Here is a 26908-nt window from a genome sequence, read left to right as displayed (position 1 = left end):
GGAGAGGTAATGCGATGCTGATGGCAGATTCAGTAAATAGATGCAATTCGGAAATATCCTCACTGGTAAACAGGAGAGGATGGTGTGTGGTTTTGCTTTGGATTTTAAGAACCTAGGCAATGATTATAAAACACTGTTCTTCCTGGAAGTCTGCAGCAAATGTAGTTTGAATAATCATAAYTCTGCAATGTATTAAATCTGATTTGAAACCATACATTTTTTGCAACCTGAAATGTTTAAGGAAGTTCTGCTCAGCCATTTTTAATCTGAAGACTTGGCTGCTGTCTATGTCCTGCTGGATTTTAGGCCTGCTAACAACAGTCTTTGTAGAACAGCTGTCCATACTAATGCTGGCAACCAAAGCTTCCTCTCAGGAGACTTCAAGTCCCAGAGCGCCAGCACCGCTGCTGGCTCCAGCAGGAAGCTGTTCTTCAGTTCTCTTTGCAGGGGTCACTTGACCTTTAGCTTGAGTATAGATATAAGGTACATAAGGGTATGAACCAACTACGATCTTCTTTAAGATGCTGGARGAGGGATTGTCTATAGGGATTCAATTTAAAAATCTTTGATCTTTTTATCTTATTAGTGTCTTTTTAGCTTTTGTGACTATTTTGTTTGCCCAGTTCTGATGAATTTGCATCAGTGTTAGACGGTGGCTGTGATTTTTACATCTGTGCACAGTCATGAGCTCTCGTTTGGGGATGGTTTCTTTTAAGCTCTTCATTGTTTCCAAGGGTCACATCTGTCAAAGTATCTCTTGCTACATATGTTAGCCAGGAAGTTGCATGCTATCTTAAAGCAGGACCACAATGATTTGTGTATTTGTAACGATGAGAATTCAAAAGGCTGCCTGTAATATTTTTGAAGTGAGGAAACTTTTAAACTTGAGGCTGCAACAGATACTGGTTTGAAAAAAGCATATCCTATAAACTTTTAATAATAGTCCCATGTTGAAAATCGTTTGTTACATGCCTGCTTTAGATCTAAGGATAATTGCTGTCACACTGTATGAGAAATCCATCTTTTCTATTCATTAGTCTCAAAAATGCATCTGTTAGAAAAAAAGTATAATTAAACAATGTGGAATGGAGCAAAAATTTCAGTGTTACAGTGCACGACACAGTTGATAGCTGAGKCATATTCCTTGTGATATAATTTTGTGTCTTATTAAAATGTATTAAATACGGTTGGATAGAAAGTAATACGTCAGGTATTAAAGAACGATCAGAGCACATCTTGTAAATCGCATACAGAAACAAGACAGACTTACATAAATGCTAATTTGTTGAGAGATTCCAGAGTTTTCAGGACAAAAAGTTACCGTGTAATAAAATCTGAASACAGTTATTCTGGAAAGATGGAAAGAGAAGAATAAAATATTCGTTGGTAAAATAGATTGTTATTGACTATATAGTAAGATGAAAGTTTGTTGTCAGAAACCTGTCAGGCCATTTATATAAACAGTAAATTCATTAAAAAAAAAAAAAAAAAAAACCTATAAAATCTCTTATGTTCTTCAGAAAATGTAATGCCATGAAAATTTTTAATACTTGCATGCAAGACTTTTTCATTCAATTTAAATCAATGTTTCTAATCTTTAGATTTCCTTTATCTCGTATTTCTTTACTTCTTTATTTGAAGTTTTGTAATTTCATTTCTTCTTTAATATGCATATTTAGAAGCGGCAGCTGCTGCTGCTCTGTTCAAATATATTTCTGTATCCAAGAGAAATTTTTGAGATACCACGAACTGAGCTGCAATATTCCCTTTTGTGATTGTTTTTAAGAGAATTAAATCTTTAATTAAAAATATATTTGATTCATCATCACATGGAACAAATTAAATTCTGTAATCTAATCTAAGCAGTCCAGCAGCATTGTTCTATACACCAATATTTTTAAAAAATGACATTTTTCTTTTTCAAACTATCTATATAATATTTTCTTCCTATTCCAATATTGACCTTTTTATTAGCATGCTCTATCCCTCTCCCTAATCTGGGAAATTCTTGTTGCCTTCAGATTGCCTCAGGCCAGCAGAGGGGAACAGAGGGCCAGCACATACCTTCAGCCCTAGAAAATATTAATTGGTATTTTATTGCTTCTGAATAGTTAAATCTCAGATAAATACATCATAATTCATGAAGTTATTTTCACATTTTTCAAGGTTACACAAATGTGTGTATAATGAGGAAAATAGCCTTTTTTTAGTACAAAAGACATGCATTTTTTACATCAATGTATCTTCTAGTTTTTGATGATATAATTGACTGAACAACTGCAACTCTGATGTTGCAGTTGCTAGTACAGGCCTCTAGTGATGCAAGCAGCCCTGGATGACAAGACCTGTGTTCTTGCAGAAGACTCTTGTATCAGTGTTGAATTGACGTAGAACGGAATTTTAAGCCAATACTGTATTTTAATAGGGAATGGGCTATGTTTCTGTTGAAAATTAAAATTGAAGAATTGAAGAATTGAATTGTTTTTATGAGGAACRTGACCTGGAAGCTTGTCTACTAGTAATTTGGATGTTACTTTTTTGGAGGCCCAGAGTATTACGGCTAAATTCAGTTCCTCTGCTCAGTACAAACTTAGCAAGCAATTTCATGAGGTTTTTTTCTTCTTTCTTTTTTGAAAAGCTTTGGTGAACAGCTAGATACTGCTCTAATTACTGCTTAGAAGTCTATAGTCGTGACCAGCATTTTGATTATTAYGACATTAAAGGTGCATTTTTATTTTTGTAACTTCACCACATCTGTAGTATTAATGGACGCTTTCTTTAATGCCCTACTGCACAGCATCACAGAAATAAAAAAGTGTGGTCTAATAATGTCATGGACCTTAGTTTGGAATTAGCATAATGGCAAGAGATGCTGAAAGCAAAATCATATTTCTGTAAGTGACCTATTACCACGCCGGTCACTTTTTGCGTAGTGATTTAAATGAGATCTGTTGGAAGTCGGGGTTGGTGCGGGGAAGAGCGGCTTGTGTGTGGTGTGCGTGGTGGGAAGGCAGCGCAGGCACGGGCCAGGGGCCCTGCGGAGCCCTTGGGCCCGCTCGGAGGGTGCGGTGGTTGCGCAAGTGTTACAGCTGGGAAGGATGTGTGGGCAGAGGCAAAGAAAGCCTTTCTAAGGCATCGTGACTTTTCCCGAGCAAGGAAGGCTTATCGTTTCAGCCCATGATAAATGTCAGTGCCTCGCGGGGGAGGGAGCGCACGTGCAAACTGAAAGCAGCATCAAGGCTCGCTGTAGTTACCATACGTAACACTTYCACCTTAAGGAAGGGGACTTCTAGGCTTCGGTACCGCTGTTCGCTAAGTACAATTCATTAATCTGTTCCAAATAGTTTTCCTTGTTATAAGAGCTTTTCATGAAGAATTGCAAAAGAGCTCAATTAATAAATTTATGAATTACCCACAAATAGAAAATACCTATATAGGGATGGTAACAGGCTAGCTCAGAATTTCTCCCTCTGTTTCTTTGTGCATTAGACTCCTTCAGAGCTCCCAGAATTGTTTAACATCAGGCACTGTGGGATGCTTTGCACTCTTGATTTTGTGGCAGTCTATAACTCAGATACCTTTGGTACCAAACTTGAAAAAAGCCATCTTCAGCTCTGTGGTTTTACAGGCAAACACCTAATTTCTTATACAGAAAGAATGGAAGATTGTAGTGATACCTTATGCTACCATTGATCTTTTTTTTTTTTATTTATTTATTTATTTTTTTTAATGCCTATAGTAAAAACTCTTGGCTTTAATATAATTAGTTACTAGTCGATATATTATTTCCAAATGATATTATTTGTCTCCCTAGCTTCAAGTGCCATCTGCTTTAAACTTTGCAGAAATCTTTTATATGTGTCTTAAAAATGTTTCAGACTCTCTAAGCTCTTTGTGTGTGGTGGARAATGATGCAACCTACATTTTTCCAACCCACATCACCCTGATTAAAGAGAAACAAACAAGATGCGTGAGTGAGTAGTAAGGCAGTTAATCAGCAAACACGCTGAGATTTTTTTTTCTTACAGCTATGTTAGTAAAAATCTGTTTTAATTCTATGTTGATGTCAGTGGAGCTGCTTTGGATTTTCAGTGATGCAACAGTGAATAAAATTTGGCCTCTTGTCATGTTAACTTCAAATAAATGAGTGATTTAGGTTATTTAAACAGAAAAATCTTAAGATTTTTCTCATCTAGTTAATAGCTCTCACCCTCTGCTCATCTGTGCTGACTTCACAGCGGGAGAACTCTCCTGGCTTCAGTGAAAGTCTTTCTGACTTAGGCTCAGGCAGTCTTTTCAATTTTGATCTCAAGCTGTCTGTAAGCCTATGTTCCAGGATGGCGAAGAACAGTGTTCTGGATGACAGCGTGTAACCAGCGCTGTCTGGGGACGTTGCCATCAAATGCTTTTGAGCACCGCAGCTTTTCTAATAAGTATTACGATTCTGTAAAGGTTGAAGAAACGGCATTGGGTTGGACTGATTTGCGTATATGAAATAAATAAAACAGCGCGTGCTTGCTTGGCATATTTACGGGGGAAGAAGTTGCAATCAAATTTCATTAACCGCAGTGCAAACTCTTTTCTAAGAAAGAATATCATGTTTGAAATGAAACAATTATTATAAATTAAGGTAAGGGGAACGTTTGGTAACTTGTCTGTCCTATCCTTTTTCTTCTGTGTAAATATTGCAGCGATTTGTCTAGCTCATTCTTTTTTTTTTTTTTTTTTTTTTTTTTTTTTTTNAGTATTACTGAAGTATTTAATTGTGAGAAGAACTTTTATAAACTAAAGATATGTCCTGCATCATGAACAGCATTCATTACACAACAGCAGTGGAATAGTAGGATCAGCTGTAAAACTTGGTGAAATCAGCAGTACCTTTCCATTGACTTTGGAGGACGTTGAGGTCTGTAGCTGATTGATGTGTGTATTTGTAGTATGTGAAACCTTATGAAGCTGAACTGGTAGTCAGGCCTGCCTAGTGRGATCGGGCAGCCTGACATCTAAATACTGTGTAAAACCAAGGAAAACTTCTGCCTTGCAGCCCTAGTATTATCTTTCAGAAAGAAATTTCTGGGAACAATTCAATTRCTTGTACTCTGGGCATGTGATGTATGTCAGGCCTTCATCATGCTAAAGGCTAAATCTTCTTCAAATCTTTGTCATTGCACTTGAAAAAAGGTCACATCTCTCTAACTAAATCATTATTTTACAGAAAAATCTGCCAAACTTTTCATCGTTAGCTTTAAAAGCCCCCATTCTAGCATAATCTTCTTGGCTTGTTTGTGTTATTCTTGGCTATGTGCATGTTAGTATTGATTCTTAGATGAGAAGTTGCTCYCTTCAGTGTTGCACAGGAAGAAGTTAGTTCTTTATCTAGAAGAATTTCAGTTGATATCAGATCAAGAAAACACCGTGACAGTAGAACAAAAATTGACTCCTGAATTGGCARCCCCAAAACAACAGAGGAAAGGATGGCCTTTCGGATAGGTCAGAGCTCATAATGCTGTCGCTGTCCTCGGCAGTTTTTCCTTGGTCATAGCTGTGTTTTGGATGGAAGAGATTGCAACTCTATTTGAACAGAAATGCTGTTTCTGCCCTGATTTTAGGGACGGACTATAAACTCAAGCAGTCTTTAAAACCTTGTGAATGCAAAACACGCTTGCATGTGTTAGCACACATTTCTATATGCAGACTTTCTACACTAATGCTAGCCCCCACTGTATGTCTGGTGCTAGCTTTGTGCATTGTTTCAGCTCTGAGTAGAAATGTGAACTTCTTTTCCTACCTAGAGATAACATACTTCTCTAGCAGATGGCTAGGATGCTATGGCTCACCTTAGCTCAGTGGTCTGCTCCTTAGAAGCTAACATCCTGTGCTCACCAGGGTGGTGTGAGTGGCACAGGCAGCCAGGCTGGTCGCAGGTTGGCCATCTCAAAAATCTTATAAACCAAAGAYGTTTTTCTTGGCAAATTTCTAGGCTACAAAAGAAAATTTTCAAATGGCGAAGGGCACTTCTAAGCGTTTGGAGAAATTTGCTGACACGTTAAGTAACTTCCACGGGGAATGAACAATGCAAAATGAAGGATAATTTTGAACCCCCAAGCAATGGCAGCTCTGGCTCCCAAACCCTGCAACCRTCGAGCAATACTGTTCTGGAGAGCAGAGCAAAAGAAGAAAGTATAGCCCTGTAACTTAGTGTCATCCCTTCAGTCAAACCTGACCTGTGCCACTTCATCTGACAGCTGGGGTAGGGAGGAGGGAGGTAGTACTTTAGAACATTATAAATTAGTTGACTACTCTAATTAAAGAATTAAAAAAAAACTGCAGGACTTATTTCAGGACTTCTGTTTTTGTCTTGTATGAGAGTCTGCAGGCTTAACAAATGTAACTTGCTGTTTGTTTTTAACTGTATACTTGCAATAATTTGTAAATTATTGCATTAACAGGAATGTGCCTAAATTCCTAGGCACATCTGCCCCCTCCCCCCCCCCAGGTCCCTTGATAAAATTTCATCATTTGAAAAGTGTAACTTATGATGTAGAATGAGATGGCACAGGAGCGACCAGATCATGCAGAATCTCTTGTTCCTTCCCATCTGTATGTAATTGCAGAAGTTAGGCTGGAAGCGCAGTCATCAAGTGTCGTATGTCTTCCTGCAAGTTTTCCTCARCTGCTGGAGAGTGAAGAAACAGAGCGGCTTGTGCTGTTTAAAATACCATTAGGATACTGGATCTTCTAGCCTTTTGAATTAGGTTCATTTAAAAATCCAGTGCCTTAGCTGTGCTCAGTCCTGCTGAAAAACAGACATCTTGTTAGTGGCAATTAGGTGGTATTGAAGTGTTCATACTGTCAGTTTAACTATAGCTTCCTTGTAGACCCAGCAGTTTGCATATAAGCTTTTCTGCTTTCCCTTTGTTGTGTCCCCTTGGTAGCAGCACACTGTAGTTACAATCTGCCTTCACCTCCACTTTCTGTGTTCTTAAAATTCAGCCAAACAGCATGGAATGATTTGACTASTGATATTATTCCCTCTTGCAATCTTAAGAAACAACAGGAGAGAAGCACTGCTTGGAAAGAAAAAAAACGCAAAAAATAAGAACAAACCCCAAACCCTTTTGTTGAAAGAATCCTAAATAACTRTTGTCTACAGGGAATAGTTTAAATCATAAAGGAATGATTTCATAAACCTGAAAAGGGAATCTTTTATTTAACTGGGAAAGAAGGAAAAATGACCCCAAACATTTCACGTCTTTTTTTTTTTTTTTTCTTGCTCCAGTTCCCATGTTTTGGTATCAAAATGCTCTGTGTTGTATATTTTTTGGGGGTTTGTGGAAATGGTTTTGGATAAGCTTCTGCTGAGTTAGAAAGTCTAGAAATTTTAACCTTTCATTAGTATAACTACTGAGCCAGGCAAGCAGAAACAGGCGTTTTTATTCCGGGTTTGGCTAAAGCATGCTGCCACGTCAAATCCGCAGGCTTTTTCCGCTCCCGATTCAACAGTCTTGTGCTGTCCAAACAGGCAACAACGGGTTAACTCTCCCCAAYGGCTTTCCCATACATACAAGACTAAACAAGAAGCAGACTTTAAAGGCTTTAAGTATGGCTGTAGTTAACCATACCCAGCTGTTGCGAGATAAGGGCGCTTGCAGTGGTGCAGGGAGCGCCTTGGCGAGGAGGAAGSCCGTCTGAAGGCAGGGTTTGGAAAGGGGCTGCGTCGCCGTCTGGCAGGCTTCGGAGTTCAGTGTGTGCGTTGAGGGGGGCTGGGAGCGAATTGTTGGATCGTTCAGCTCCAACTGACATTTATATAGCAATCCTATTTCTGCTACCGAAAGCCAAAACATACAAATCCATCTTACCCGGACTATTAAGAAATAGAGAGCGAGTGATTGTTTTTTTTCTCTTCTATTCTCTTCTTTGCTGCCATTGCTCTGCATTAACGTTTATTTTGAATAATGAGGAAAGAATGATATTAGCAAACCTCCATCTATCTTTTAGAGTCTAGTAACATGATGTTTGAATTAAATCTGAACAGTACTTGGTGGTGGAATACACCTTTGGAGGTTCTGCCCACTCGTTAAAGCTGTACCGTAAAACGTTAGAAGTTCTCTTGTTTTGCTGTTTTCAGTATATTGAAATTGTAGTAGAAGTATCTTTTCGAGGAGAGATCCAAAAGCCGATTGGTTCTGTTCCAAATCAAAAGCAAGAAGGCTATGAAAATAAAAGATCTAATTTGAACACTTTTTGGCAGTTAGTGGATTGTTAAATAGCTTGGTTTTAATTGCTCTCAGAAGTGAAGGGGAAGGAGAAGTCTTTTGTAATTCATACTTCTGGAGAAAAAACAACAAATGTGGGAAATCAGGCTGTTAATATTAGAAGTTATAATGTGACTCACACAGTGTTTAATCGCTCCAATAGTACAGGCAGCAAAAGTAGAGACAAAGAAACAGATGTGCAAACTTCCTACTAGTTAAATCCCAGCTATTTAATCAACAGCAGGACTCATCCTTTGTTTCATGATTTTTCCTAGCTCAGAAACATCTCGATAGGAGGACATGAAAAGGTACTGCAAGAAAAGTGCTTTACCATCTGCAACCCAGTGAATATTTTAAATTAATAAAGCAACCTCCCGAAGTTGGCCATAAGGCTATAGAGAGAGGGGAGTAAACCGGCTATAATTCAAAACCAGCAGCCTGGGTAGGAGCTTTTATACGACTGAGCCAGACGGAAACCTGGTTGTCTGACTTCACGATCACTTCTGCCAAGGAGTTTTCTGAAGTGCAGGCAATAAAGAAGAGTTATGCTCCTCAGAGCAAAGCCAACTAGTAGGTTATTAATGTAATCAGAGATTGAGATAGCTGTTYTGTGAATTCTTTCATTGGGGGGGCGTCCTTTGTGTGGTGGTATGTGTGAAGATGATGACTGGTCTCGACTTGCTGTTCAAGCAAAACTGCATTTCAGTGATATATAAGGGTCAGACAGGGGCCCGAGAGTGGGGGCAAAAACACAAGATTCCACTGCATCCTGCCCTGTTCTGTGCTGTTGCCCAGAAATGGGGCAGGCAGATTTTCAGACCTGCCCTCTAGTCTATGGACTAGATAAATCTCCTGCAGTGGAGCATGAGGACCTTGATGGAGAAGTGTTTTTCTACACATTTTGCCCTGTGCAGAACTCTTAGGCACTTCTTGTGCAAGATCCAGGCATGGAAGAGTACTGATAAAACAGAGCTCTGTGCTTTCCTTGCTTTCTTGTCAAAATGGGAGCCCTGATGGCCTTTGCTCCTGTACCTGTCCCAACTTCATGTCTCCTGCTGCACGTTCCACCAGAGACTGTGGAAGGGCAGGAAGGCACTGACGTCTGGCCAAGCCTGGTCTGGCATTCAGCCTTACACAAAGGTCACTGTAAGAAATCACCTGAAAGTCTTGCCTTGCCATAAGAACGTAGAAAACTCAGTCAAAGCTGACATCGTAGAAGTACGGGGCTGATCAGRTGGTGGAAAGGGGATGTGTCTCTTCGCTCCCTCACAGAGGAAATTGTGCACAATTTCTGCTGACATTGTAGTTATTTGTTGCTTTATAATATGCAAATCTACTAATAGATTGTAACCCTGTTTTTAATTGGTATATGCTGTTCTTAGAACGTCCATCTGCAGAGGTTGTTCCAATACACACTAGCTTAGAAAAGAGCTTTTTTAAAAAGAAAACCCTGATTTACACTATGGTGGTAAAAGTGTGAACAACTTTCTTACTGATTTAAAACATATCCTGAATCACTGTTAGTGATCTGCATCGCAGTTCTGTGACCATTAATCATGTAATCATCACAAAACAAAGAGCCCCTTTCATGGAGAGCTGTGCTGCATGCACAGATGCTATATCATTCATTTTTATAGCCAAGGGACCGTGTATTGCTCACTCTCACTAAGAAGTGTACAAGTCATCCATATCCTTTGAAGCCAGTACGTTTTGGGCTAATTTACTAAGAAACAGAAAAGGATTGTATTGGTATCTTCAGAGCTTCATGAAGTTACACAAATTTACAAGCAGAACATTTGGTCTAGATAACTTGTGCATTTCTCCAGGCAGGTATGTGTAGTAAACAACCTTTTCAGTAATTTGCGTGTACACAGTATGGCATCATATATGATAACTGCTGTAGTGGGTGATAGACTTTTTGTTTAACCTCAAATCCCTGCATATCCTGAATCTCACAGCAGAAGTCACTTGACACCYGCACAGATTTTGTTTGGCTTTATAATAAACAGGTAATGAAGGAGGTTTCTATTAACRGACATGTAAGATACAAGTCAACATTTTTTTAGTCCAGATTCTGTCTACATCCTGTCTATACTACTAGTATATAAGGTGCAGAGAGTTCTGTTCACTTACTATGATTTGATTTTATTTTTATATGTATGTATATACACACAYGYACACGCAGAGAAAACGTACAGAAAAGTTAATGATTAAAGAATATAAAAGCGATGGAGGAGATATACCCAGCCAGGTTCAGGCCCAGGATTTCAAGGTTGCAAAGCACACTCTGGAATGCTGGTTCGGTATCATTTGTACCAAGTAATGGTCTTTGCTTTGGACAAGAAGCAATCCTTTAGTCTAAAAATAAAATTGCTGAAATATTTCTAAAATTAATTGACTCTTTGTGCGTCTTTTATTAACGGTTCATTTACTTAAATAATTCAGTCAGTTCATTTTCTGTATTTTCTTCTTCAATATTGTAGCATTTCTCTAACAACTTCTGTTAATACRGTGCCTTTTTTAGATTACTATTTATTCCTCTGCCACTGCATAGTAATGGCATATGCTGAGTATTTGAATCCTTGTTAAGTATCATTCTTGAGTGTCTCAATAACTTCTGTCTTCTTCATGAGTGTCAACTACTGTCAAGAAAAAGGTAGGCTATATCCATTTGAAGAGTCTCATAGTGATTTTTCTCTGTGTTGGGATGTGTATGATCTTCCCAGGGTTTCTCAAGATTGTTACACGCTGCAAATGCCTGGACTGAAAGACAGGTCTTGCTGTACTGTATTTCTGTTTCTTTTTTATTTTTTAGGAGAAAAGATCCCTTTTGTGTTTAAGTCTGAGTGTTTTTGAGAGCACTTGCTGTGGTTCAGTATGTTCTGTAATACAAACTTCTAGGCATTTTGGCAGAAACTAGGGGAGTTCACGTTCTGTTCAATTATTACTCTCCCTAGGTAAAGGCTGTTTGAGTTATTTCCTGCTGAARTTCCTGGGTTGTATTAATATAGACTACAGAGAAATGAATACAAAAGTTAAAGAGGAGAGGCTATTTCATAATTCTGAGAATATTTTCTGTACAAATGTTGATAGCCAAATGACAGTAAAAGTCAACTCCAAACCTGCTACATTTCCCTGTGCTTCTCCCTTAGAGGAACTTGAAGCTCATTTTTGCCATCTTGAATGCTGCTCTTCTGCTTGATAACTTGGGCACCCATCTTGTGGGAACCTCTGCTTTACTCTGCTTTGAAAAATTTAACTGCTATTTCAAAGTCAAACACGTATTGTTCTATAGCTAAGTAATGTGTTTGTGTAATTAGGAGCTGTTGCTATAAATCTGTGGGACTGTGGTAGGGATGAGCCAGCCACTGCTGCACCAGGAGCAAGCATYGGGAAGGAATCGCCTCGGTTGGTAGCTGGAGAGCAGAAATCTTTTCTGAGAGAGCATGTTTTCCAAAACCTGCAGTCGTAAGGGTGCCAACCACACTGTGTCTGGCACCAGAGATATCTGGAAAGCTAAGCACAGTACTCAAATTTAATCACTATATTACTCAACAAAGTTTTGCTTCATGTGTTTGTCATTACTGACTTATTTTAGTCTGAAAGAGATTTTCTTGTACTTGGAAATTTTTGGAAGGTATTGCACCACTTGGTTGCATTTGGAAGACCTGTCTGCCTTGAACACTGAGATGATGACAATTTTGGCAGTCAAAATAAATGTAGGAAGCCAGCCCTGACCAGCACTCTTCTGATGAAAAAGCTCGCTGCAGTTATCTATATTGTCATATAGAGGTGAAACTAAATAAGGTGTTTTATGTTACCCCTTTGTAATTCCTCAGTTTTTACTTTTGCTCGTTGCTTGTGTTGTACCCATGTTTTCTGTGCCGTTGTTTTCATTAGTTACACTAGAAGTTATTTCTTTCTATCCAAAGCATGAAGGCAAAGCTATATGAAACATTGCAGGATGCATTATTTTAGCAGGAACAGCTCTTAATGCCTTTCAAATATCTTGCATGCTTTTTTTTCTTTTTGCTCGCATTGTGAGTATATGTTTCTGTGTTATTTTATGTTTTGGGTGTTAATATGCTGAGAGAGAAAATCTTGAATCTCTGATGCATTTTTTTTGAATATATTCCTAGACTTCAGTCTTGTAGATAAATCAGGTTATTTAAAATTTCTTGAAGGCTTTAAATCTTTAGCTGCAGTTGGGTTAAATCACAGCATTAAACAAAATGAAGACATACAGAATTTCAAGGATTTTTTTCCCCCGATGTCTGACTTCCCATCATTGGTAGATTAGATAGTTATTTGATGGATTGATGAGATTAGAATGGATTTACAAAACATAGCATCTCCCAACCAGTTGTTATTTTTTAATCACTCGTTGCCAAGAAGTTTATTTGGAGGTATTGTTCTAGGCTCTCCCTAGGGTGACCRGTTAAAGATCATAAATAGGAATACAGAAGCAGAGAATTGGAATATTGTTTGGGTGGGGAGTTTTGAGGTCTGGTGCCYGTCTATCTTTCTATCACATCACAGCAATTTTACTGTATTTACCATGTTCCATTTTAAAAACCCAGAGATCAGAGTATCATCAGAATTATGTCAGTACTCCCCTTTCAGATCTCAAATTACCTGACAGAGAATGTATTGCATTTTCTCCTGTCTCTGCAGGTTATTGGGCTATAATACCTTTCTGAAAAGTGATGTTATATTTTACTTTCCTTGATTTTTTTTTTTTTTGATAGCTTGTACATAAGAAAAGGCTATAACTGGCCTTCATCTAATCTGTCTTCTGTAACTCAAACCAGCTGTGTGGTCAAAGAAAGTGAGTCTGGTAGATTTGAGAATGCGGAACTAGCATAATGATGATAACATATTAAATGGCTGTTGCTGAAATTTTTGAGCGACTGTTGGTTAAAGGGAAAATGAAAGTGAATAAAAGAAAAGAGCATAAAAATATGCCAGAAATATTTCAGATCGTGCATTCTGTTTGTGGGGAGCTCTGGGGCCCAGGAGCAGTGTCTCGTTGCTTGGTGTCTGGTCTAGAGTGTCAATGAGACCTTAATTTCCGTAAATTTTGTCCTGTTCTGTACCTAATCTGCCCCACAGCCTTCGGCCACTCCGGCCTTCCCCTGAATGGCAGGGACTGTGCTTTGAGGCAGCCTTTTTACCTTTCCACATTCAAAGAGGCTGGACATGCTTTCTATCGAATTGGGCCCAAAATTGCAGTATTTTGTATGTAACATAATGTCTAGCACTTCTAGGCTAGGGATTAAATATAATAAAAAGTTTGCTGAATTGTTATTTACCCCAGATTTATTTTGCTCATTAGCTGTGTGACACTATGATAATATTATTGTTATTTATTGTTAGAAACAATAGAGACTTTGAGAAGCTATTCTTTCTTTTAGCATGCCAGAGTCATCAACCATCTTTTTGTGTTTGTCAAAGTTTGCACAGAATTTACAGCAAGGCTGTTAAATTATTACCAGCTGAAATAACAGAAGCTATTTCTGTAGTGCTGGATGAGATGTAAAGTACAGGAAATGGAGGAGACAAGAGAGAACCTTTCAGGAGATTCTGATCAAACCAGCAAGTGTCCAGGMATATTTTACTCACCTTCAAGCATAATGCTTTTTGGGGCAGGGGAAGAGAGGAGCAGATTTATCACAGCTGTATTGTGGAAAGGTATCTAAGGCTTATTAAACATTGATTCATGTTTTTCATTTCACATAATACATGGTATGTATGTGTATAATTTACCAGGATGCTTTTTTGATTTTTTTAGTAGTTTGCATCTCAAAAGCAAAGTGTGTTTATATGTATTTCATATAGAAAAGTATATTTTTTCTGTCCATTGTCTACTTTGTTATTTGCATCAAGATTCCATAAATGAGTAAAGAGGATCATCTCTGATGTAATAGTCTTCCTCAGTAAGGAAAGCATGCACTGTTGCAAAAATCAGCATATTGCTTACTAAACCTTGTTTATTTTGCCTTATGATAYGTTAAAAAAAAATCTGAGTTAGATCCTGAGAACTATTGCTTTCAGACTAATGGCAAMACCGGTTTTGGTCATTAGCAGTTATACTTAAAATCAGAACACTGATCCTGCTGCTGATGTAAGTTCACATACCTCAGATTTCAAGGAAACTCTCCTGATTTATGTAACATTGCTCCAGATTTGAGGGAGACCTTTCTTTTTATGGAATACCAAAAAGTGCTATAAACTATAATTTTTCTGAACTGTATTTTCCTCCTAAAATTTTCTAGGAGCTGCGTGCTTGCTCTTTGTCCCCTACAAGAGGAGGTGAAGCAGCCTGCTGAGGGGAGTGGAAATAAGTGCTTTGCCTAGTTTGGGAAATGGTGATGTTAAAGGTAAGAATGTTGAATAACGTGTTGCTGGATAGTGAGTGTTTTATTATTTTAATGCAATTTGTGAAGCCGTTTTTCCCTTGCTAAGTTGAAAATGTCTGCTTCTTGGAAAGAGATACAAATTTAAGAAAGACTCACTCTAAAATCCTGAACGCTGGATGAATTCTCTGGTGTGCTTGTGGCACTGGTGAAGGCTATTAATTTCCACACCTCTCAGACACACACTGGGCCAAGCGGTGGTCCATTTTACGCCTCACTTGCGTAGTTGGAATACGAATGTACTGACAGTTTCTACAGCAAGACAATGAAATATTGCCATGCTGGTAGAATAATTCTTGAGTCTGTCTTGGCCTCATTTACGAGACATAAACTCAGAAGAGTGGTAATAATGACAAGGCTTTTAATATTCCACTGAGCCCTTGTTTGCAGCAGCTTGGYGAACACGGAGAGCTCTGAGGCCACTCTACCTTTGACTGAAGTTTCAGGAGCAGAAAGTAGTGTTTTGTTTTTGTTTTCTGATCTATATAATTCTCTGAAAGCTACAGCTCAGCCGTACCCAAGGAATGTAGCTGCTGTGCACATCCTTCATTAATATTAATAAAGAAAGCAGAGTTCTTGGGTTGTCAAAGTTTTCTTTTCAAGTCTACTTTTTACCAAGTTAAAACCATGCTCAGATCATGGAGTCTGAGCATTCAAACAGACTTTAGAAAAGCCATTACAGAAGCAGAAATCTAATTCTTCAGTTAATGACTAGCAATATTTGAGAGAGATAGAGAGGCACTGTTGTAGATGTGCCTTGCCTCACCTCAGGTGAGAGCACCAGGAATAGTGCACAGCAGGAAATGAAGTGTGTGTGAAGCACAGAAAATAGGAACTTGACCAAAGCTGCATTCCAAGGTGCTTCGGGTACAGGGAGCCTTCAGGAAGGGGAAAAGGGGAAACTGTGCAACTGTTGAACAGTGGAAAATGCTAGTTTTATATTCAAAAGGTAGCTATAGATGAATTGCATATGAAGATAAAAAGTTTTTTTTAAAAGACGGGCAACCTTGCATTTTTATTTTTATGGTCAGGAATTTTAGCAGAAACAGAAGTATTCTCCTTGTTAAATCCTGATGTCTTAAAAATTTGCCCTTCAGACTGAGAGACAGATTTTTTTCTTCCTGTCCTTAACTGTAGATAAATATAGGTTGTATTTTAACACACCTATATCTGCATCTAAGGAGTGATYGGTGAATTTTTGTCCATGGTTTAGAGGTGTGGTATAGATTCATACTGTAACTGACTAGCTGAATCCCTCAGCCTTGCGAGGGAATGATGTTTTCCCCAAATCTGAGGTGTGCTTGGATCTGTTCGCATGTTGTCCGTCTGTGGATGATGCGATTTTAGATATCTCAGGAAAACAATGCTATTCACACTCTTCAGTTGTGTATTCCCCTGTATCCTCTGCTGCTGGCAAATTCACCATTAACTTTCTTGGACTAGGAATGAGAAGGCACTACAAAAAAGAAATATATACAGTTGATCATGGAAAGATGAACTGAAACAACACTTCAGTCATCAGAATTGAAAATGAACAAAGAACCCCTCTGTCCTGCTCTCAGGCCTGGTGTTTTAAGGTGTACATTCAGCTATTACTGCTTCCTAGTAGGTCTATATGTTCATTTCTTGCAGAGCTGTCCCTAAATGTACATATTTGATAATAGAAAAAAGTGCAAATGCTGTGAGGCCTGAGCTTCGATTCAGCATTATTTTTCATTCAGTTACCAATAACTGATGTGCTAGTAACTGAGAGTCACCTATTGCCTTCAGCCTCCTTACCTGGAGCCGTTGTAGACCTCCAGCTAAAGCTCACCGTGCTGTTGGAGGGCATGTAGATGCTTTGTAGACCGATACACTTTGGATGTAATCGGAACGGTCTAAAATGCAGCCATTATGGGATGCCTGGAAGGCAAACTCCTCCAACCTTAGTCACTCTGTCTTGCCTCCTATTCTTTAAATAATCCTACTGAAATCCTTTACGCACGCATAGCTATTGAATACAAAGCAGAAAGGTACTGTTCAGTGTGTGGAGAAGTCACCTTGTGTTTATGTCATGGAATACAAAAGTGCATAATCAAATTATGCATGCACAGTAAACAGGAATATTTCTAATTCTGTAGTGATGATAGACCATATCTTGCTTTAATTTTAAAGCGTTAGGGTTAGTTTCTCTCCTTCGTTGCAGCTTTGTAGGCCTTTATAATTTAAGTTGCCCTGAACATGTTCATCTGGTTGGAGGAAAAATTCCATTGCTGTAAGAATTTAGTAAYGCAATTTATGCGTGCTCTAGGCAGAGGGCACAAAAATGTAACGGTTCTTTGTGAATGAGGAGGTTTTCTGTGAGTTTCCTCAAGTAAAGATACTTCTCTSTGTATCTCTGGTTTACTGTGAACTGAATATAGGAACTTTGCAGATCTGTGCCAGGTAGTTTTTATTTTAAAAAGTCAAAACTTTTTTGTGGGCTGTCTGTAAAATAAACAAACAAAAACACATTTATGCAAATGTTAGGTCAGAGAATGCCTAAGGCAAGGGTTAGGATTGAGGTATTCTGGGATGTATCTTCTTTCCTCAGTCTGYCTATGCCAAAATTAGGTAACTTTTCCTCTGCCTTGAGCAGTTCTGCATGGGCCACTGCTATAATAGTAAAAGCTTGATGTATTTGTAATTTTTTTGGTATTCAAATTRAGAGCATTTTCTTCTCAGGATTTGAATGGTAAGAAATGTGTTGAATATTCTTRAGGTAGCACATTGCACCATGACCTGTGCATGAGAAAGCTCAAAATATATCTTATCTGATGAGAGAACATCTTGCGTCTTTGTGCAAAGGAGAGGAAAAGCCAGAAGTTCTGTTGCAGGAAGTGAGATGCAATAATGCTATAAAATTTATATTGCAAATGAGAAAGATAGCAAAACAGGAAGTTAGACTTTCAAGTGGCAGAAACAAATATTRCTGCTGTATTGCATTGAAAAAATATGCTGTCATTACTAGTAATGGAATTTTTTCCCTAATATTTAAAGTCACWATGTAAAACAGGGTTTGAAATATATACTTTTGGAAATGAGGGTTGTAACTTTTCCCTGCTGCATACAGGTGCTATAGTTGAATGATCATTGCTAGTATTTGCATAACARCAACTCTGTGCATTAGAAATGAACTTGGTAACTTTATTGTTATGTTTAATGATAAAGCTTTTACTTACATGTCAGCAAAGCAGAACTGCATACCTGAAGTTTGGCAAACTGCTTGACCAGGGTTTGGCTGATGGCCGTATCATGGCAATCTGCCTGCCTGCTGGACACGCATTTCATTTATGTCTCCTTAAATTTACCCTTCCAAAATAGAGTGTTCTAAAATACATTTTGAAAACGGAAAAGGTCTTCTGGCCAAGTGTTGCATCCCTCACCCTTCCCAGTGCCTGGCCTGGCTGCAAGCAGGAGAAGGAAACAAGGGAAAGCGAGAACGCTGGCAATGGATGGAGAGGAGGAATGGAGAATCCTTCCAAGTTTTGTGCAGGCGATGACAGCTGATGTGTTGGGCTATAGCAAACGCAGAAAGCAGGCTTTCAACCTTGCTGAGGGCTGGAGAGGAGAAACAAAACCATGCTGTTCACTCTAGTTTGATGCACTCATAGTTCCTCTATGTACCTACTGAGCATTTGGCAAGGACTCGGGTTTATAAGCCCTAGGGAATCACCTGTTGCCTTTGAAATGTGTTCTGAAATGCTTCCAGTAGGTGTGGCCTTTTTTTTTTTTTTTTTTGCAAACTTTCCCACTTTACTCCACCATTTCGCCTTGTTTTTAAACTCAGTAGCACTACTGTAGCATTGTTATGAAAAATGATATCAATGCGGTATTAGACAGTAAAAGTTGAGGACAGTGAAGTGTAGCAAAAGTGGCAGTGTTATGCCATGAGTTGAATGATATTTCAGAGTAAAATATTTCATTCCTTGAGGCTTGCAGATGCACAAGTAAATCTCAAGAGACATATTAATATGCAACAGTAATTTGTAATGTAATTCAAGTAAGCATTGACAAATCCATTTGATACAGACCTGATAAGATTTTGTTTGTTTGTTTTTGAGTGCTTAAAGTGCTGTATGCACCAAAACTGATGTGTCAAGATAAATGCGTATAAGCTATTTCCCTTTCCTCCCACCCCCCCCCATTTATCATTACTGCCTGGAAGAATAGAAGACTATTATATTTTCCTGGATCCTACAGTCTTACTTTGTTTTATTGTGACATCTGTCGCACAAAAAGTTTTACCCTCTTAAGCATCGTACAAAGAACTGCCATTTCATGATGAGGACTTAATCTTTGATCATGACATATTTTAACCAAGAAGTGTCAGTTAGGAACTGTATTTTCTTCAAAACTGAAGATCTGTTGGCGGTGTTTACTACTAAACAGAACTTTGGGGAAAAGCAATGTGATTTTTTGTGTCATGAAGAATATCATGGTTCAAGTAGAAACAATTTCAAAAGAAGTAGAAAGGAGAAGAGGTATAAAACCTCAATAACTAGAGAATGTGCACGTCTCCCTTTGTTCCAGTCTGTGTTTTTTCTCACAAAACAGCAACCACCTCATGTATGCAAGCTTCATAAAAAAAACAATACAGTTTTAATAGCACTGCTCTGAAAAATCGCGAGCTTGAGTATAATGACATAGGTTCACTAATGTCAGCAAAATTTCACTAATTCTCACAAGTAGAAAACTCAATTTTCAAGTTATGTGGTTGCAAAAAATACTGGGTCCAATTTAGTTTGGGTTCTCATCTTGAGTCATTATCATGGAGTGCTTGCTCATGTGTCTTCTAAAACACAGGAAGATCAAAACCAAGCAAAAAAAATGGACCGTCAGTATTTACAAAAGAGAACATTAATTGGAAATTTCAGCATTTGTACTTCATTGAAGCAGTCCTGCCTGAACTTAGTAGTCCTTTTTTTCAGTGTGATGAAYGTTCAGGGCCAAAATGATGAGATGGAAGATGAAATGGATAAGGAAAGGACTTTCCAACGTCACCTCAGAAAATTAATGGCAGGGACAGTTTGGATTTGGTTCTGAACCATTTAAAGGAATTGCCTGAGTCAGGGTAGTGATTCCCCATAATCATTCAGAAGAATTGAGGTAGCTTTTATGTGTGTTTTGGAAAATAAGTCTCATAAACTTAAGCACATAGGAAATTTCTCAAATTATATTAAAAAAAAATGATGTTGGAAGAAGGAAGCCTGGACTTCTTGAATCCTGTCCTTAGCATATATAAATAGAAGGCTGCTGGGTTGGGTTTTTGTTTTTGCTTTTTTTGTTGTTGTTGTTGTTCATGGGGTATTTTTGCTTTTTAGTAGAGAAAGTCATGGTAACAGGAAGATTATGCATGAGAGTAAAAACCATGAAGGAGTAAAAACCATGGAGTGCATTTCTTCTGTGTTCCCCTCTTCCAATTAAATTATGTTTTGTATCCCTTAGGTCACTTTTTGAGCTGTAAATGCTGGAAGTGCGGGAGAACTATGAACCTTTAGTGAGTTCACAGTGCAGTTGTACGTCTCCTCCTAAAAGGCTCACTACTTGTTATTGATGATGAGTGTGGTCCTGGTTAGGCTGTCTCTATCTCCCTATCCCTTCTTCACTTCCCGTTGAAGCAGAGCTGGTCCCTAAAGAAGGGAGTGTCTGASACCTGTATTAATCATGCGGCTAAACAGAAGTAGGCTGTTTGTTAATCCAGAAACCTGTCAGCGCAGCCTCGTTAAGCAAATAAATTCACTGTAGTTTTTTTTAGAGCTTCCATATTTCAAACCCTACAAAAGAAGCAGCAACGGGGAGGAGCAGCGATTGTTCTCATTTTTGTAAACCATTAGCAYGCTGTGATGACTCGAGAAGCCTTCGAGGCCAGAAACTATTTCTCCAGCTTTTCCGTCTGCTTTCTCCAACCTTTACAACTCCMTCCCTCCCTTCCCAAGCATCACCCACTCTGCACTGGCTGCTGCTCAGGGCATGGGCTTATTCACAAAACACATTGCAGAGAAATGTAATCACGAGCCCATCTTCCCTTGCAGGAGCCACTGCTTCTATTCAGGATTTTAAAACCTTAATGCAAGCCTCAGACATCCAAAATCCTCATTAACTAATGACTCTGGATCGTAGAAAAAGATGGTTTTGTGGGATGGTGGTAGAATCCAAATAGYTGTGCTCTGTAAGCAGAGCAGCAGATGTGTTTTCTTGAGTGCATTGTATGACAAGAACATGATAAATTAGACAAAGTATGGATTCCAAATATTTTAAAAATTAGTAATTATTTTACAAAATTATGAAATGGAAAAATCTGGAAGATTTAAGGGTAGAAACTTGCTGTGTTTTCTGCCTGTTATTCCCCTTGGATATACGTTTGGAGAGCTGTAGATAGAGGTGTTGTCTCAGGTTCTAAGGTTAATATAGATTCACTCCTAGTGTCTGTATATTGATCTGTGCCTATGTCTGTTTTATCAGATATTTTTTAGATTGACATCTGGCTCGTTCACTGTTAAGGTTGCAAAATAAGGTAGCTGTATATTGTCCTATGGTGGATAATAGACAAGAATATTCCTTTGCCTTTCAGTTTTTCTCCTTAAAGTCATTTCAAGGGTGTGATTATATCTCCCAAGCTAATCAATGTTTTCCTGTTAGAACGGGAGGGGAAGAGGAGTGTTTGGGTTTTTTGTTTTTTTTTTGTTTAAAAAAAAGAGTACTCCTCAGCGTAAATTTGTCATCAGTGCAGCTGATTTGAGTTCCTCAAAACTGCAAGTAGAACTAAATATGGATTAAAATCACTAGTTAAACATGTACACAATTTGGAAGATCTTYGCTGTAGCCAAAGGTAGTTTAAAATGGAGGTGTTCTTCAGACATGCACTTGCCTCCTCTGTCCAAAGTACGCTCAGTGAAAGGGATGTTATAATCTAAAGGTTTTATTACTGTGAAAGGTAATGTTCATTGAAGTCAGCATGACAGGCTTGCACTTTGTATTGCTTTTCATAAGGTTTTTCATTTTTGATGAAATTTCAGTAATTTATGGTAATTTGATTTGTGAAACGATCAGAAGGTAAAGAATTTTGTGGTGATGTTTGATTGATTGASCTCAATCTCATGATCAAGCACTGCGAATTGCTGTCAGAGCCTTGCATCTGACTGTGTCAAGCCTATCCAGATGACAGGTAATTTTCTAATGTTAACAGTCTGCTTCCTTTCCTATTTCCAGTGTAAATTCATGACCCATCTTCTTGAAGGTTTTAAAAGAAGAAAATACAAAATATATAGGAGGGTATTGTAAATTAGCAAACCCCTTGGGAAGAACACATGAAGGCTGCAAGATTGTTGCAGAGTGCAGACGGAGGTGCTGTGAGCTGGTGCCGGTGGCCAGTACACTTGCAGCCAGCGAGAAGCGAGCCGGGAAAGGACAGGGCAGGTGAACTCTGCACATCCCTGTCTGTGCCAGTCTGGGCCTTGGGGAGAAAGGGAGCTAAAAACCTGAAAGCTTTTTAACTTGCTCTTGGCAAACTGCAATGGCAGTGGCCTTGTGTACAGATGTCTTTTCATATAAACTCAGTAGAGAGGAGCATAAGAGTAACACCAGTGTGCGCTGGTGCTCCCCAGTGCCTTCTGCGAGCCTGCAAGGATCCATGGATTTTCCAAGTCAGAGGTGATATGTTTGTGCTTAACAGTCTTTGATAGTTCCTATAATACCTTTGTTTCCATAGTGTCTGAGTGCCTGTGAGAGCTCCAGTGAATTCTGATTATATAGAGAAGAAACTGCAAGTCTTAGTTAAAAGTTATTGATCATCTAGAGGGCCTGCAATGTCATCACTTATTTTCATATGACAAAGTCTTTAAGTGTCTATCTGTATATATTAATCATTGATAAACAAAAAAAAATATTTACAAAATGTATTTTTAGACTCAACTAAATTAGCAGCATTCATAACATATGCATGCATTTCTGAGATGCTTCTTCTATTAGATATAAATTATTAATATTTGCAACAATATTATTACTGTTTACTCTTGCAGTGTATTGGGTTTATATGCTAATAATACTTTCTTTTCATGCAGCACTTGAAGCATTTGACTTGCTGTCAACTCTTGTTTTGAGGTTAGTTTCTTTCTGACCTTTCTGTAGGAGTATAACAGCACAGTGGGAAGTAAAGACCCCGCCTAAAGCCACTACGCAGGAGCTTACAGTCAAAAACTGCTCCAAAGCTATTTTTATATGGATGGAGAATGTCTTTGCTGGCTCTATATGCTTTGCAACATAGATGAATGACAGAATATGGTTTAGATTTAGACAAGTTCAGGTTCTGTTGTTCAGTGACCTCTTCCAGGTAATACCAAAAAAAAAAAAAAAAAAAAAAAAAAAAAATATTAGAATCTAAAATACCAAAAAAAAAAAAAAAAAAATTACACAAGGCCACACTAAAATGACACAGCCTAATTCCTGCCTTATTTTCCTTCATAATGAGAAAAAATAGCTTCCATTCTGTGTAGTTATTGACATAAAGGCAACATAAAGGCATGTTTTTACTTTTGCTCCCTCCAGCCTGAGTCTGCTCTTCTGTGTTGCTTGATCTGGGGCTTGATGTAAAGCCTGGAGCTGAATTTGGAGTAAAATTTATAGGGAAAAGTGAGATCTTTTGTTATATCAACAAAAGTAACATCTAGGCAACTATGGGAATTTTTTTCACTGATAAGTTCAATGAAAGATATTATACCTCTCCACTAAACTAACATGGAGTACTCCTGCACCTTAAGTTATGGTTAGCTCTATGCAGTATTTCTCATCCACCCCAAATGTGTTTGCTCTTTTGAATGTCTGCAAGGGTCTGTATTTGTATGTATGGGTAGCTGTAAGTTAATGTTCCCATGCAAAAGAGATCAGAGTTAATGGTTGTGCCGAACGTCTAGTCTAGAATAGGATTGGCGGTAAGCAGGTTTGAAGACAGCTGACACGTATTCAAGATGGATTAGCTCATTAGTAGTTATGTTTTCCTTCTGAACAGAATTAAAACTAAATGAACAAGAAATTATTTTTAGCACTTGTATTTGTCAGGTGTTTGGTTTATCTTACCTTGAAGGTTTTTTTTCCTCCTATGACAATATGACTTCTTTTCCTGCAACTTTTTCTCCTGCAACAATATGATTTTTTTTCTCTTGCAACAATATGACTCAGACTGTTCCAAAACTTGTTTTTTAACTGTTAATTTTACCTTCATTGCCTKCCTTTTCTATCATAACAGTTGAACAAGGATTTCTTCATGAGCAGTATTCAAATCAGTTTTTAATGAGCTATTTAATTAAAGGCTAATTGAGGTGAATTCATTAAAGATTTCCAAATTATGCTTATCAGGATAGCTAAATTTTAAGATAAGTTTTAAATATTTGTTTTATACTGCATTGTTTGATCGTAAAAGCATGTATAAAATTATTTTTTAAATGCCTAATTAGACTTTCTATGTACCTTTCTTCCTTAATACCCCATTAGGGCAGTTAATATATGTGAATTTAATATATCACTAGTGCTGAGCTAACAGAAGAAGCAACAAAGCTGTTAAAGGGTGTTTTTCTGAGTCTTAGATACTAAAGAATTAAGAGGTCTACTGGGAATCAGTGATTTGACTTTTTTTTTCCCTTAACCTCAGACTTATTCCTAGGTGGTGGTTAACTACATTTTATGCATATTTTCCTAACCTTGGTGACTACCCTCGACAGCRGGGTAACTGCAGGGAATATCGCTACATGAGGACAGTATAAATCTTTTCTTTGCTGGAACAATCAGTCGGTTAATGAACGAGTGCATTAATTAATCAAGCCAGTAGTTTTCTGTTTCTGGGGGTAGTTACTATCGTTTTGAATCAGAGTGAGTTTGGAAAATAAGCGCTCTGGTTTCCTTTAATCTTCTTGTCATTGACAGAAACACCAAAGTTGTGCCTAGAAATGTCGGGGAAAGGAAAGGAAGATAGAACAAGAAATCTGAAGCAATCAATTCCCAGAATTAATCTGCATTTTTTTTAGAGCTTCAGGATTGGCTATCAATAAATGGATCATCAGAATAAAAGCCTCTTAAGAAAAGTGCTACCTGGACCCAGAGACCGCATTAAAGGAAATTCAGATCTGTTTTTATTTCCTCTTTCTGTCACCTTTCTTTTCCTTTTTTAGCCATTCAAACGGCAAAAGTTGTCTGCCCAGTCAGCCTTCTCCTGTCTCTGATACACTTGTAATTCCATAGTGCCTCATTAGATGTGCGGYGTTCCTGCGGCTGAGGTGCTGGGAGGAGATTATCAGCGCAGCAGTGGCAGCAGGAGCTAAAAATGAGGGAAATACTATTGGTTATAGATCCATCAATTCCATCCTCTGCTGATTTTGACTTGAGACTGATAGCTCTGCATCCCAGGCCTCTGGTCTCTAACTGTAGCCGATTATTTTATGGTCTGGTCCTATTATTAGGGTCTTCTCTCACTGGTACATAGAGAGTCTGTTTCTTTTGCCTTGATCAGAGCAGGAGCAGTCCTGCTGCAACCTAAGGGAATAATTTTCAGAGAGCTGTCGCCATGGTTTAATGAAGGATGGAGTCAMAGGTTTTTCAAGTATTTGAGCACTTTTTTCCTCAAGTATCTGCTACTCTGTACAAATGAAGAGTTTTTCAGTTTTTCTAGGCATGTTGAAAAATTGATGAGTATGTATGTTTGTATGTACATTGACTTAAAATGAGAACTTGGTGATTTTGCTTGCTGTTGCAGCCCCCTTTGAGGTTGTATAATAGTTTCATTCAAAGTGAAACAAACATTCTATTATATTCCATTTAAAAATATGTTAGGTTGCATCATCTCAAATTACTTGCAAACTTGAAATCATATGAATCTATTGAAGAAACTTCTATGTCCCAGCAGGGTTGGTGATATTGTGTTTTTTACGAGACATGAGGACCTGCCATGTGATAATAGCTGACTTGAAAGAACGTAAGATCTGTAGCATAGCACAGCATCCTGTGCTATGTCCACCCGTGTGGACAACGGGAGAGGGCGGGTATATGCAGGTATGTATAGCTGTAGCTATATCTACACTTGCTCATTATATACTCTCAGTTCCGGCAATATATGGCATAGTCTCTTCCTCAGATTTGAGGATGGACATACCCTCGAGGAATTTATTTAATTCCTTTTGAACAAATTTAGACTCTTGGCAGAAGCATCATGCTAGGGTAATGAGCTGTATGATTTAATTATGAGTTGTGAAGAAGTCCKTCTTTTTGGTTGTTTTGAACTGCTTGTTCAAAATTCCATTTTATACCACTTATGTCTTGAATAATGGCAAATAATAATAAATCATTGCCTATTCACTATCTCCATACTACTCATCATTTGATAGACCTCTATCATATTTCCTCTCAGCTGCTTATTTTCCAAAATTACTACATGTAGTTTTCTTTCTATGAAAGCTATTCCATTCCTCCGATCAAATTCATTGTTCTGCATTCGATACTATGCTCTTGCTCCTTGTAATCTCTTTGAGTGGGGATGACCTAAGCTATAGGCACTATCTGAGATGTGGGTATACCATGTTTAAGAGCCTAATGATGCTTTGTGTTTTTTCTCTACTCTTTTTCTAAACCTTTCTAACATATTGTGACWGCTGCTAAAATAGTGAGTTGATGACTCTTGATTCCTTTTTGCAAAACTTGTCAGTCTGTTACTTTTTATAAAAAGTTAGAGATTAGTTCTTTACAAGGCAATTAGTTTGTATTTGTTTACATTAATTTTCATGTGCAATTATATTGTAAAGTCACATTTCTTTTTGTGGCTCTTCAATGAGGTGGCAGTCTTAATTCTAATAAATTTTAACACACAAAATTTAAATAATGCCCCAATTTTAATAAAGCAAAAGTATTTCTTTCTTTTCAAGCTGTTACGTGATTATACACTCTTCTCCTGATCAGTTAGAAATATGTTGAGTAGCAAAGATCCCAGTACAGATTRTTGGGTATCTCACCAGTATCTTCCTTTCATGATAAAACCTAAACATCTRCTTATTGTTTCTTTTTACAAAGTAATGTTGACTTTTCCATTTATCTTTTTTATGTACTTCCATTTATATGTGGTCGGCACTTAATTATTGTTTTGCTGACTGCGGAAGATGGTCTTTTACTGGTCTTTGATAGGGCRATGTGTTCTTGGAGGCTCCTTTTGTTTGATGTTATGTTTGACGCCGTTTCTGT

At 38.0% G+C, this 26908-nt stretch overlaps 1 long non-coding RNA gene across 1 annotated transcript in view; it reads left to right on the top strand.

Annotated features, from left to right (window-relative positions):
* LOC146595083 (uncharacterized) overlaps positions 1-26908 on the top strand; it is a 213087-nt gene that overhangs the window by 64549 nt on the left and 121630 nt on the right. Inside the window, exon 3 of the long non-coding RNA XR_014896026.1 lies at positions 14531-14635. This is a non-coding gene — a long non-coding RNA (uncharacterized LOC146595083). The remainder of the gene's footprint in view (positions 1-14530; positions 14636-26908) is intronic.

Source organism: Rhea americana, unplaced genomic scaffold (assembly GCF_003343005.1).
Source record: "Rhea americana isolate MKP2758 unplaced genomic scaffold, rheAme1 scaffold_24, whole genome shotgun sequence".
Taxonomy (NCBI): Eukaryota; Metazoa; Chordata; class Aves; order Rheiformes; family Rheidae; genus Rhea; species Rhea americana.
Note: the sequence above shows the minus strand (reverse complement) of the source record. Positions and strands in the feature narration are given on the sequence as shown.